Here is a 13178-nt window from a genome sequence, read left to right as displayed (position 1 = left end):
TGGCTCAAGTGGTAGAGTGCTAGGCTTGAGCTGAAGAACTCAGGGACAGCACCCAGGCCCAGAGTTCAAGCCCCATGAGCGACCGAAGAAAAAAAAAAGCTCAAAAAAGTAGGGTAGGTAGAACTAAAAATAAAAGTAAACATTAATAGGAAAATAGAAACAAATAAAACGTATAAAATAATAAGAATGTGAACAGATTACTGTCTCCACTAGACACAAAAATGACATAAAAGATGCTATGATTTTATTTTCCAGGATAGAGAAGATATTCTGCGTCTTGTTACTTTGTAGGAAAAAGACTAACTGAAATAGTAATTTCTAGCTCTACTTGTTGTAGCAGATAATAAGACAGAGAATCATCAATAATTACAGGAAATCAATAAAAATTTTAAGTATAAAACATATGTTGAACCCTATAATATTTATAGAATTTAAATAAATTTAGAAATAAAGTGTTGACTTTTCTGTGACTAAGAAGCATATTTACGAATGAAGTTTGTAAACTAACTGTGAATAATGTTCATAAAGAAAGAACATGTAAAGGATTATATGTAGGCTATCTAATAAACTTTGACTAGTAGTAACTTCACATCCACTATCAAATGATCATAATAAGCATTTACATATTGTCCTAAGTAGTACCTTCATTTCACCATTACATATATTGAACTATCTGTAAATTATCATTTCACACAGATAGAGTCAATCAACAGTATTTATATCTTACTAAAAATGTTTTAGTACAAATACATTTATAAAGTGACATGGAAAGGCCTGATTCAGACAGATAAGTAGTTTACCCATATGCCAATATCTGCTAATAGGGTTTGTGTCCAGTATTGGGTGTTATCATGCAAGCACAACTTTTAAAACTATTTATTCAGTAATGAAGCACCTAAGAAGCTTACATTGGAATCCGGTTCTAAATAAACATGATTGAGCTTGTGTGAACTACAGTGAATCAGCAACACTAAAAATATATGTAATTCACAAAAGATTTATTGTCATAATCTCCTACGGTACATCTGGTGCCTTTAGATAGCTAATAGAACCGATTTCCCAGGAATGACATGTCAAAGCCTTAAGAGAAAATGATTCCTGCCAGATGTCACCTATAATCACTTTCTGCTGGTTCTAATATCTATCTCACCCTGGATGGCTTCAATCCATTCGGGCAGACACAACACAGAGAACAATGTCAGTAGGCATTAAGAAATGAATGGGAATTGTAAATGAGTCTGCTGCCCTGGCATGGGCCCCAACACAAATTCAACACACGGATGTGGATGTCTACATAGAGTAACAACTTGGTTCCATTTCATTCAAATGTCACCCAAACTGTTTAAAGTATTTCTTAATAAGAATGACTTCTATATTAGGAGACTCCTAATTCTATAGGTAGGTTTAATGATGGGTTGGTGGGGGGGGGTTGCTTTTTGAACTGAAATTGACATCTTTTTGGAACCTTTCATCATACATTTATTAGGAGAGTAGTTACTATACTCTGTACCTACCACATATCTACCCATGAAGTAGCATATTTGAGGGATGATGATGACTCATAATTCTGCTGATTCTATGCATCTTTATATAAATGAATACAAATGTACGCACAGAAATTGGAAGAATAAAAATATTCACTCATCCCAGGATATGCTATCTGGAAAAACCTCAGTGGAGGTGCTTAAGGCTTTATTTCCTAATACCTATTTGATTTACTCCAAATTTATGTGCCTATTTTCTATTCCATTTACTTTTTCTATTTTCTTTTTTTGTGGTTGGTTGTTGTTATTGTTGGTCTTGGGGCCTGAACTCTGGGCCTGGGCGCTGTCCCTCAGCTCTTCAGCCCAAGGCTAGTACTCTACCACTTGAGTCACAGCACCACTTCTGGCTTTTTCTGCTTATGTGGTGCTGAGGAATCGAACCCAGGGTCTCATGCATGCAAGGCAAGCGCTCTACCACTGAGCCACCTTCCCAGCCCTATTCCTATTTTCTTAACATGCTTTGAACATCTTGAAATACTTCCATCAGCAATGAGTATTGTTTCCCAAAATTAAGAGAAAAAAGAAAACAAACATGAATCCAGACCTTTGAAATATGTCTATATTTGAATGCATTGTCTTAGTCATAATTTTTTGCTTTCCTCTAGATACCATTGCTCATGTTTATTCTTTGACAACTACAATGATAAAAATCATTTCAGTATACATTTCCAAGTGCAATATTTCAAAGGAATTTGTGAAGCGAAATGTAATTAAACCCCAGTGGTAAAAAGAAAATCTTTTACATTTGTGACAAAGACTCTTATCCTTTTCATAACTTATTTATTCTTCAGTCCCCAGTCACATCAGTGTGAAACAAACATTAACTCTTGGGATAAGAAGAACTATTCATCCCTGTATTGTTCATCAGCTAGCTTACATTTGGCATCCACAGACACCAAACTGCTCTACTTTAATAAACTTCAATAAAATAAAGACATCATATACATTCCACTGGGTTAATCTGAATTCTCTACAGATTCAGCAGCAACAATGCTGGGACCTGTTGAATGGATGGGCTGTTCTTTTCTTGACAGCAGAAATCTCAAGTTGGACATTATTTTGTCTTAAAATAAAGACTTATGAGTAGGAAATGATTCTATTATAAGGAGAGCAATTAAAGAGCTAGGTTGTTCTCAAAATGACCAATTTATAGGATGATAATGACTCAATTTTTCTCTCATGTGAGTTGAGAAGCAGTGTTTGGATGAGCATTAACAATGGCCTCGTATTTTTATCTTTCAAAGTACACATCTCAATTCCTTGCCTTTAACAATCCTGCTCAAAATACCATTATATACCTTATCCCTGCGGCCAGTTACAAAGAACAGAAAAGAACTATACTATTCACTCACACTACACTTACTCTCTTCTTACTTTATGATTTAAGTGCCCCCTCTTCTCTCTCTGACACCTGATGCCCATCAATTATTAGGAAAATACCCTATAATGTAGGCCTTTATCACAGAAGGAGAGAGTCCAGAATTGCAAAGTAGGATGCAATTTCAAGTCTAATAGGTCTTTTAGGGTCAATTGTGAGCATGAGCTGAAATAAGAGAGAGAAATGACAAACCTGAGAAAGCAGCACAGCATAGATTGAATTTATCTGTATAGAGCTACTGCTCTGAATAAACATGCCCCAAATCTTATTATATTTCCAATAGCTAACACTGAATATATCAAAATACTATGAAATATAATGTAATGTTTTGGCTAAACAAAAATTCCCTACATGTTATGATGTCATTTTAAGATTATAATATAATCTTTCAGATTTAGCAAATTCCTAAAGCTAAAGGTCCTTCCTATGTTAATATTATCTAATTTTATCACCTATTAAGGCTATTATTCAATTACATATTTTTGTTTACATGATATAATTAATACAACATAAATACTAGCCCACAAGTGGCTCAGTTCCAAATGGCTTGTGAGGTAGACAGTGGAACAAGCATAATTTGGAGTCCCTTACCACCTATAGAATCTTAAAAGAAATCACTACCTTCTCTCTCAAACTTAGTTTCTGTATCTGGGAGAGAATGTACTACTTCCTATCTGAGAAGGTTCTGGGCAAAAACTAAAAAAGACATGTACATAAGCTTAAAGAGATACACTAAGAATGTGTAATTATGTGTTATTGTATGTGTGTTTCTCTGTATGCTTTTCTGTGTGCTTCTCTGCTTCAAGTCTGTTCTTGACTGCTGTCCCTGAGCTTCTTTTCCTCAAAGGGAGGGCCCTACCACTTGAGTCACAGTTCCACTTCTGGCTTTCTTGAGTAGTTTATTAGAAATAAGTCTCAAGAACTTTTCTGCCCCAGCTTCAAACCTTGATCCTCAGATCTCAGCCTTCTGGGTAGCTAAGATTACAAGCATAATCCATGGACACCCTGCAATATTTTATTTTATTACTGTTATTATTATTTTGTGGTATTTTGAACTCTGGGCCTGGGCACTGTCCCTCAGCTCTTCAACTCAAGGCTAGCACTCTAGCACTTGACCTACAGCACTACTTCCGGTTTTCTGAGTGGTTTATTGAAGAGGAGTCTCAAGGACTTTCTTACCTGAGCTGGTTTTGAACTATGATCCTCAGATCTCAGCCTCCTGAGTAGCTAGGATTACAGGCCTGAGCCACCAACGCCCGGCAATACTGTATTATTTAACTTCAAAGATTTATACATGAAATCTTCAGCTGACAATTGGATATGTTCTATAGATAGTTTGATGGATAAGTTCTCTCATACTGCTGTAACAACTTATGAGAGACATAGTAGCTGAAAAAACACAGATTTAATGGATAATAGTTTTAAAAGTTAGAAATCAAGCATTTGTCCCACTAGACTCAAACCTGGTACAGAAATGCAAGAATTCATTTCTGTAGGGTCTAGGGGAGATTTGGTGACTTCCTACTTTTATAAAATCACCCCCTTCTTTGGTTCCCACGTTTCTTACTCCATCTTCCAAACAGTTATCTAATTTTGTTGCTGTTACTACTCTTTCTTCCTTATATCACTCTGCACTTATGATTCAACTGGGAAAACATTTTTGCTTTTAAAAATCCATGATACAGAGGCTGGGAATGTGGCTTAGCAGAAAAGTGCTTGCCTAGCATGCATTAAGCCCTGGGTTCAATTCCTAGGTACCAACATAAACAGAAAATGCTGGAAGTCGCGCTGTGGTTCAAGTGGTAGAGTATTAGCCTTGAACACAGAGAGGTTCAAGGAGAGTGCCCAGGCCCTGAGTTCAAGCTTCAAGACCAGAAAAAAAATCCATGATACAATTGGATCTACCAGAAAAAACAGGGTAGCTATTCTTGTATTCTTTTATTAATTTTCTTAACTCAGATTATACTCACAAAGTCCCTTTTGCTTTGCAGGACTGTAAAAGTCTTGTTAAATGGCACTATTATGTACCTAAAATTGTACACGCTATTCAAATTTGATTTCAGAATAGATCCCTCTATGGTAATAGGTGATATATGTCAGCTATGCCTACAGATTAATCTCAGAAATATATTTAGATTATAATATACCTCACTGAAAAAGATCAAATAAGTAAAATATAGTACCAATAGGTGTTTGCAGAATTTATATTGAATGCTTAGCACTAAACTCAAGAGTTCAGTATTCTTAAAATGAAAGATCAGGGTTGGATGAAGAGGCAAGGATATAAGCAGGAATGAAGGCAGGGGAGCTGCCAGCCTTGCCGATGGTGACCTCACAATTATCCACTACAAATCTCCCAACTGCCCCAGTAATTCAGAACACCATGGAGCCATTTCCCCTGCTACTTTCTACTTTCTGCCAAAATCTCCACCATATCCTCTTCAGCTTAAACCCAAAAGGTGGACACACACAGCTCATCCCTACAGTTTCTGTACTTGAAATTCACTCTGAGCTGTCACTACAAGGATCAAAGAGAAAATTCACATTTTCAAAGGCTTCCTAGCAAGCCTCATTCTTTGCTCTCATCTTGCCTTTACCTCCTCCATTGCCCCTAACTTCAGGAAACACCGACAGTTTCCAAAGGACAAACCCAGTACTTGTGTGCATGCCTTCATAGATTTGCAAAGGGAGTCTTTGCAAAAAAGAAAGTATTTGAAGAGAAGTGCAGCATTTATTTCAAGCATAGATGGCCTGCAGCCTCCTGTAATCCCTGCCTAAGACTGTCAATTGATGGTCTTCCAATGAGATTATGAGAAGGACATAGAATATGCCATATTGGTTGTTAAACCTCAGGAAGGGCTAGAAACAAAGATTAGCCATATGAACACCATGTGGTCGGAAACATAAAACACTGAACTATATAAAAGTTCATTGAACCTCCTTAGTTTCTAATATTCCTTAAGTATTTTCACTCACTATGGCCAAACGTCCTCTCGAGAATCCATAGCAAGAGGAACACCAGCAGGTTCACAGTTGAGCCCACTCCAGATATTACCCACGGTATCTCTTTCCTACTATTGGTTCTATATTCTTTTCCCTTTTCACTGTAAGAAAAATCACACCCATGGCTATCATGCTTTTTGAGTTCTGTGTATTATTCTAACAGATGAGCAAACCTGTGAAGGGAATGGAAGTCTGTAAATGAGGAGCCATGGTATCAGAAGTGATGGAGGCATGGGTACTCTAGGAATGAACCTGCAGTCACTATCCACAGCAAGCCCAGGCTTGTAGAGGACTATGTCTTTCTCTCAGGAAATTTGACCTATATCTATGTAACCACTGTCAAAAGTTACTACCATATAAATACTTTTGATGTATTATTTATAAGCAAAACAAAGAGGAAGCAGGTACTGTATAGAACAGTACATCACTGTCGAAGTTTGTAAGAAGAATAACTAGGGTTTAAATGAGCAAATTTATCTCAAAGGATGACTTCTCATTTATTGTAAAAAAATAATTTTGACAATTAAAATTAAAATGTGAAGGGGGAAAGTCCATTTCCTTACTAAATTATGTAATGAATCTTCAATTATCTAATTTGCAAAGGGAGGAATAGAGCTAAGCAGGAGGAACGAATCGTGAGCAAAACAAGGCACTCTTTTTCAGTATTGTTTGCTTAAGGTCCATTACTGTCCAATATATGGCAGGTAACATTTGGAGAGGAAATTTTCTGAATCTAAATCTCTTCTGTTTTCTCTTCAGTATTCAAACAACCAACCCAGAAAGCTCTGTTTAAAGAATTTCTCAGAAGAATGCTCGAAGGATAAAGATGTCCCTTTAGCCTATTCACTTTAAGGTTTGCGGTTTAATAGCAATAGAAAGAGGATGGTTAGAGAGCACCTCCTATGTTTTCCCATTGGCCCATAGCAGAAGTAGGCTAAGTGATAGTGAACATCACTGGTAGTGTGTGTGTAGTTTTATAAACAAAAGCATCTTCAAGTAACTCATATCTATTACCACCCCTATGCTGTTTCAAGGAATTTCTATTTTGCACAGCCTCCTCCACCAAGTGAGCAGAAACATATTATCTATAGTCATTTCAGACTGGCATTACATCCAGATTATCCTTATTCTGAGATTGTTTGAACCTTTCTGGGTCTCTGTCTGAATGGGTTCCACAACAGTGGAGTGAGTTGAAGAGCAGACCACCCACATCAGGACTGAAGAAAAATTCATTAACAGACACATTTTCAAGGAGCCTCTAATTCCAGCAAGAGATACCATGAGGGCTGCCAATCCATATAATGTGAAAAACTACTATGCAACCAAGAGAGATGACAAGAGAGCCATTAGCATCAGTGGCCAAAATATTTCCCTGACAAGACTAGAAGTGGAAGCGAGGTTTTTCCTGGGTCAGTAGAGCTGGGGGGAAGAAGAGAGTCATACTACAAAATCACTCAGTTTACAGGTGGACTCACTGCAACAAAGAGACGTACAAGTCATATGTCTAAAACGAACTTTACAACTTTGGTAGCATGGAGGAGGAAGGTTGGGGGTGGGGCGGGGAGGAGGATGGGATGAGAAGAGGAAACAAAGGAGGAGGCAACAATGCCTGATAAGAAATGTACTCATTATCTTGCCCATGTAATTACAACCCCTCTGTACAGTGTTTTCACAATTAAAAAATAAAATAAATTAAATTTAAAACAAAAAAACAAAAAAAAACACAAAACCACTCAGCTCTTCATGGAAAGCTAATAGCCATGCCAAACGAGACCTTCTAAAAGATAATGTGTCAGAATAATTGTAAAAATTTTAAAAAAAGATGATAGTAACCAAGGATAGTGTATTAATGATTGGATTCGGCTTCGGTTTAAGGAAACAGAAAGTTTAGTTTTTTTATCCCCTTCGTTAAGCAAAAAGACTTCAAAGAAGAAGAACAGATTGTTTATTTCCCATCTAAAGAAGTTATACATTATTGTATTGCATTTTGGGTTCAGTTCTGTAACCTAGAATGTAATTTGCATAATTAATTGTGTTTTTCTGGGTAAATGTGATATATTCATCTCCCTTACTCAAATGCAAATTGCTGAGGGAGGTATAAATGCTAGAACAAGTTAACAGTTAAAATTTCTGCAACATATACCCTATATATGTCTTTATCCCTCAACCACACTATATAACTCAAGTAGGACTTTATGATAATTATTCTAGAATTTTTCCTAAGTAGCATTAGTGTCCTTTTACCAACAATTATCCTTGCAAGTCAGTCCAATACTTATTTCTAATGGACATATTACATGGGCTCAGAATAATAGAATTTAACTGCACAAACCATAATTTTGGCACTGGCAAATTCAATGCATATAAAGAGCTTAACAACCCAACAATGGATAGCACCATGCTATCCCACTTGTATGGGCCTATTATGTCATGTGAGGACACAAACAGTCAATGGTTGAGTGTTACTGGTTCATTATAATTTGAATGCTATTTTACATTCTCTGGTGCATGTGTTAGCTTAATGATAATTTACGAACAGAGCACTCAGATGGAAAACATTCATATTCAGAACCCTCATTTTGCCTAGGAATATAAATTCAGTCTTTTAATCTTAGTAGTTGATTAGAAATAGTTAGAAATAGTTTGTTTTCATAAAGTAGTTTTCTTCATCTTGCCACAGATAAAGACAATCTAATTTCAGATCTGCAAGGTCCCACCGAAAGATTTCTACAAACTAGAAGGTATCCCCCATTGCCTTGATACTATGATGCTTTCAGTATAACATAAATCTGTAAAGTTCTCCTGGGTCCTTAATGTTTGTAATGTAACATTATTTTTCATATTATCTGAACCAGGCCATACAAGACTGTCAGATAACAATTCATATATGGTGATAATAGATGACAGATATAGATGCATGGAAGGTAGAGGATAGACAGGTGATAGCGATAGATAATAGATAATAGATGATAGATACATAGATTGATACTAAGCCATTATTTTGACTTATACTAATAATCAACAGCTATCTATGGGAATAGAAAATATTCTTATAGACAGAATTTATGAAGAAAGACACACATGGAGCCTCACGCACTTCTGTATAATCTGAGTTATAATTTAAAACATCTCAAGCTAGTTTTAGGTAGCATGCAAGAGTTAGCACAAAAAAAAAATGAGTTAGAAAAATCAAGCCAGGCACTGGTGGCTCAAACCTATAATCCTAGCTGCTCAGGAGTCTGAGATCTGATTACAGTTCAAAGCCACCCCTGGCAAAAAAGTCTGTGAGACCCTTATCTCCAATAAACTATTCAGAAGAAACTGGAAGTAGATTTTTTTTTCTCCAGCTAACATTCTATAGACACTTTTGCTACTTACTCATATCATTAAGGTTCAGATGAAACATCTTTTGAATCGTTTGCTCATATTTGGATAACAGAATATTGAAGTTTATGTGGCATATATAATACTTCTGCTTATAAGTAGAAAGTTTTTCAGGCATATTGCTCATATTTATACAGGGTGAGATTACTCAGAAATGTAGCTTTCAGTCATTGATTCCAAATTTCCTTCACTTTTGGCCTAAAGAACACTCATGAAATATAGTTATAAACCTTAGCCTCCCTCACCCACTGAAATTATGAAGTATCTTATTTCAAATGGGCATGAAAATGAGATTCAAAATCCCCTGCCTAAGAAGTCAATGGCTCATGTGAAGGGCTCCATGATTTACACCTCCATCTCACATTAAAAAAAAGAATAGTGAACTTTGTGTTTGAAATCCCAATCTTGAAATCTTGAAATCCCAAAGATTAGAGTCAAAGCATCCTTTCTTCCTGCACCTGTAATTGCCCCATCTGGGTCCTTTTTTACAAAATAAAGTAGATTTTTTCTTAAGGACAGACTTCAAAGCAATTTGGTTGTTAGGAGATCTGATACAGTCAGTTTAACACCAGCGAAATTGTCTTTTCTTCAGTTTTCCAATCAAGTATATAAAGTAAATACTATACATTGAATAATTGTATCAACAACTTATGTGCATTGTCTCATTTACTTATAATAAGTAGAAATAGGTACATGGAGAGAAAACTAAAGTGTACAATTGTCCTCAGTCCCATGATGAAGTAGGAGGTCAATATTCTAATCTTATTTAACTATTGCCCTTAAGTTTAAGTACTGTGAAAGTGATTATTTTTAAAAGATTATTTACCAAAACCTCAAGCAGTATAATCCTATACAAAGGCAAAATCATAGTTCAACAAGATAAACATCAGACAACAGGTCCTTGAATGACGTGGAGTGAGTTCAAGGGGATGGAGATGTAGATGAATGAAGAGAAGGCGTTAAGGAGGTAGACCAATGAAGAGAAGAAGCAGTCAAAATTCAATGTGTATCATAGAATTTTTTTTAAAGGATGAAAAGAGTAAGTTGAGTGAGAATGTTTAAAGTGGTAATAACATTGATCATGATTCATTATATTCATAAACTGCTTTGTTGACTTGCAACTCCTATGCACAACTACTTTAAAATATATTTTTTAAATCTTCCCAAAAGGGAGCAATACTCTTAGAATATGTAATTGTATTTTTTAAAGACTTGAATGGTTTTCTTGGTTTGGTTATCATATAATTTAACTGCTTTTCTCCACATAATTAGCAAGGACTTCTCCTTCTTTGTTCGCACAAACTAGTAGCATACCCTGCTCACCTCAAATATTTATACACTAGGAAACCATACATAAGAAGAAAAACAAACAACTGTTCCAAATCAAAAATTCATTTTTATCAGTCAGTAAAACTACTCATATTCATGGCCAGGAGATAACATTTTAATTTTTAATTGACGAGAAGCAAATAAATGTATTTTATATTTCCGTAGGCTTTAATGTGCTAACATGTTTAATCTATCTATTTATTTTACCACACACAGATCTTGCAGTATCCAAAAACTTCTTAGCATGCACAGGTTAGTTTAAAACCCGGGGTTAAGTGGATAATATTTATATTTGCATAAATTACATGTGTATGTCAATAATCCAACAAAGAATTTTTCCATTCAAGAGAACCTTCATTTGGCAGATTAAAATAGGCATGTGTCTTCCCCCACATCCAATGGAAATTTTTTTTTCACTGCATTAGCCTGGAATGATTTTAGAATGTACAGACATTTGTAATAAAACTCTCCAGACTAAATACCTGTTCTAAGTTCTTTGCCTGGAAATGGTGTCATTATCAGTTTATTGCTTCTTTGGTATTTAAATGCTGCACTATTTTAGCAAGGCATGACAGAATTAGCGGTGGATGCAGAACATTTCAAACCGTTTCATGCAATATGTGTCCGCTTTCAGTGTTTCCTGAGAGGTTATTTCACTTCTGCCCCTCCGTGAAGAGATGAAACTGAATATAAAACCAGAAGTGTATCTGTCTCCTAAAACTCACAGCAAAATAAATCGCAAAGGATAAATCATCCTCCATAATGAAAATGATGTACTCCCAGGGACTCTCTTTACATGATACAGAGGAAGAATAGTAAACATTTTAATTTTTTATCTGAATCTATTGCTTTAGGCCATTAATAAAGAACATTACAGCCCTTCACAAAAATCAAACTAATGTTCCATTGTCACATTTCAAGTGAACAAGAGCTATTTATCATGTTCAGAAACAGAAAGTGATGTTTTTTTAATCAAACAGGCAAGAATAAATTCACAATCTATAAAATGAACTGGAAAGGGTGCTCTCATGGGAGACAAAAGGAGCTAAGAGTAACTTAAAGGTTTCGGGTTTTTTTTTTCTTTTTAGTTTTTCTTTTCCTTCTTGGTGGATATAGAAGCATTCTTATAAATTTAAACCAGGCAGAGACACTTTATAACATTAATAATAACAATAGCAAATGTTAACAATGCCTACATTTTTACTGGGTGAAGTTTGTCCTATACATTGTATATTAAATATATAAATTCATTAAAAGTAAACTTAATTCTAAAAGGAACTGCCACTCCAATTTTAAACTACTATAATTTCTTTTGGAAAATTCTTCTGATAATTGACTTGTCAACTAAGGAAATAGGAGAGCTATTAATCAAGGAAAAATGAATAAAGTTGCTGAGTTTGTTTCTTTTTATAGCAAATGAGTGGCCACTACATAAGGTGCCTAAGATGTGAGATTTAAAATAAACTGAACACCAAGATAGCGGATGGATTTGTTCTAATATGCTTCCTCCATTGAAAAAAACAAACGAAACGAAACCTTAACAACTGGGGATTTAAGTAACCTCCAGAATGTCAAAATCTTTACCACAATAAAAAGCTAACCACAAATCCCCACCCTAAAGCTTGTAAAATACATTGTGCAACAAATCTTCACTTACAAAAGCTTAGTAAGTGGCAACTAAGCCCTCAATATATCATTTGCATTTCATTTTTCCTAGAAGCTTAGACAGATTTTATAGATATTTGTCAGAGTCTGGTTTCTGGATTTGGAAAGGAGCATATATTCAGTGAAAAACAGTCAGAGACAGCACCTGAAAAATAATGACCAAAACCTTTATTCCATTAATACTCTTTTTGCTCTTAATATAAAATGGGTTCACATGGAATGAATCTTACATAAAAAAATGCTTCTCCCGCTTGACCCTCTTCTAATGTTAGAAAAAGAGGACATTTTCTAGATGGATCTCACATACTTATTGTAATAGAATTTGATGGGTGTGTGTATGTTACCCTTTCTTTAAAGCAGTGATGGACTCCAATATAGAACACCAAAACCTGTTGATGGATTCTGAATCGCTGCCTGCTGGATCTCCAAAACATTTGAGGTTGCTGCTCACTTTCCTCTGCCTCATGGCCATCACCATTATTTTCCAAATTCTGAGAGGACAAGATACAACAAATCTCTGTTGTTCAAGAAGGTTCGTAGTTAAGGATCAGCAGCCTACAATCCCTGCTATTTTGGAGACAGAGACTGGAAACAACTCAGTTGGAGACTACCTGGACAAAGTGAAGGTTACTGAGACCACATCCCAACTAATTAGTCAGACTGGTCCTGGAGCTGCACCCTGTATTTTCAGCTACTCAAAGATAGAGGAGGAAGATTGTGATTTGGGTTAGCCCAGGCCCAAATGAAAGTGCAAAGAGCTGAGGGCGTGGCTGAAATGGCTAGAGTGGCTGCCTAACAAGAGTGAAACTGTGAGCTCAAATCTCAGTGTCTCAAAAAAATTAAACAGTTTTCCTGTTAGAATGTTCTTTCTCATT

This window comes from Dipodomys spectabilis, unplaced genomic scaffold (assembly GCF_019054845.1).
Source record: "Dipodomys spectabilis isolate Male_0828 unplaced genomic scaffold, ASM1905484v1 ptg000043l, whole genome shotgun sequence".
Lineage (NCBI taxonomy): Eukaryota > Metazoa > Chordata > Mammalia > Rodentia > Heteromyidae > Dipodomys > Dipodomys spectabilis.
The sequence above is the reverse complement of the archived record's forward strand: the minus strand, read 5'-3'. Positions refer to the sequence as shown.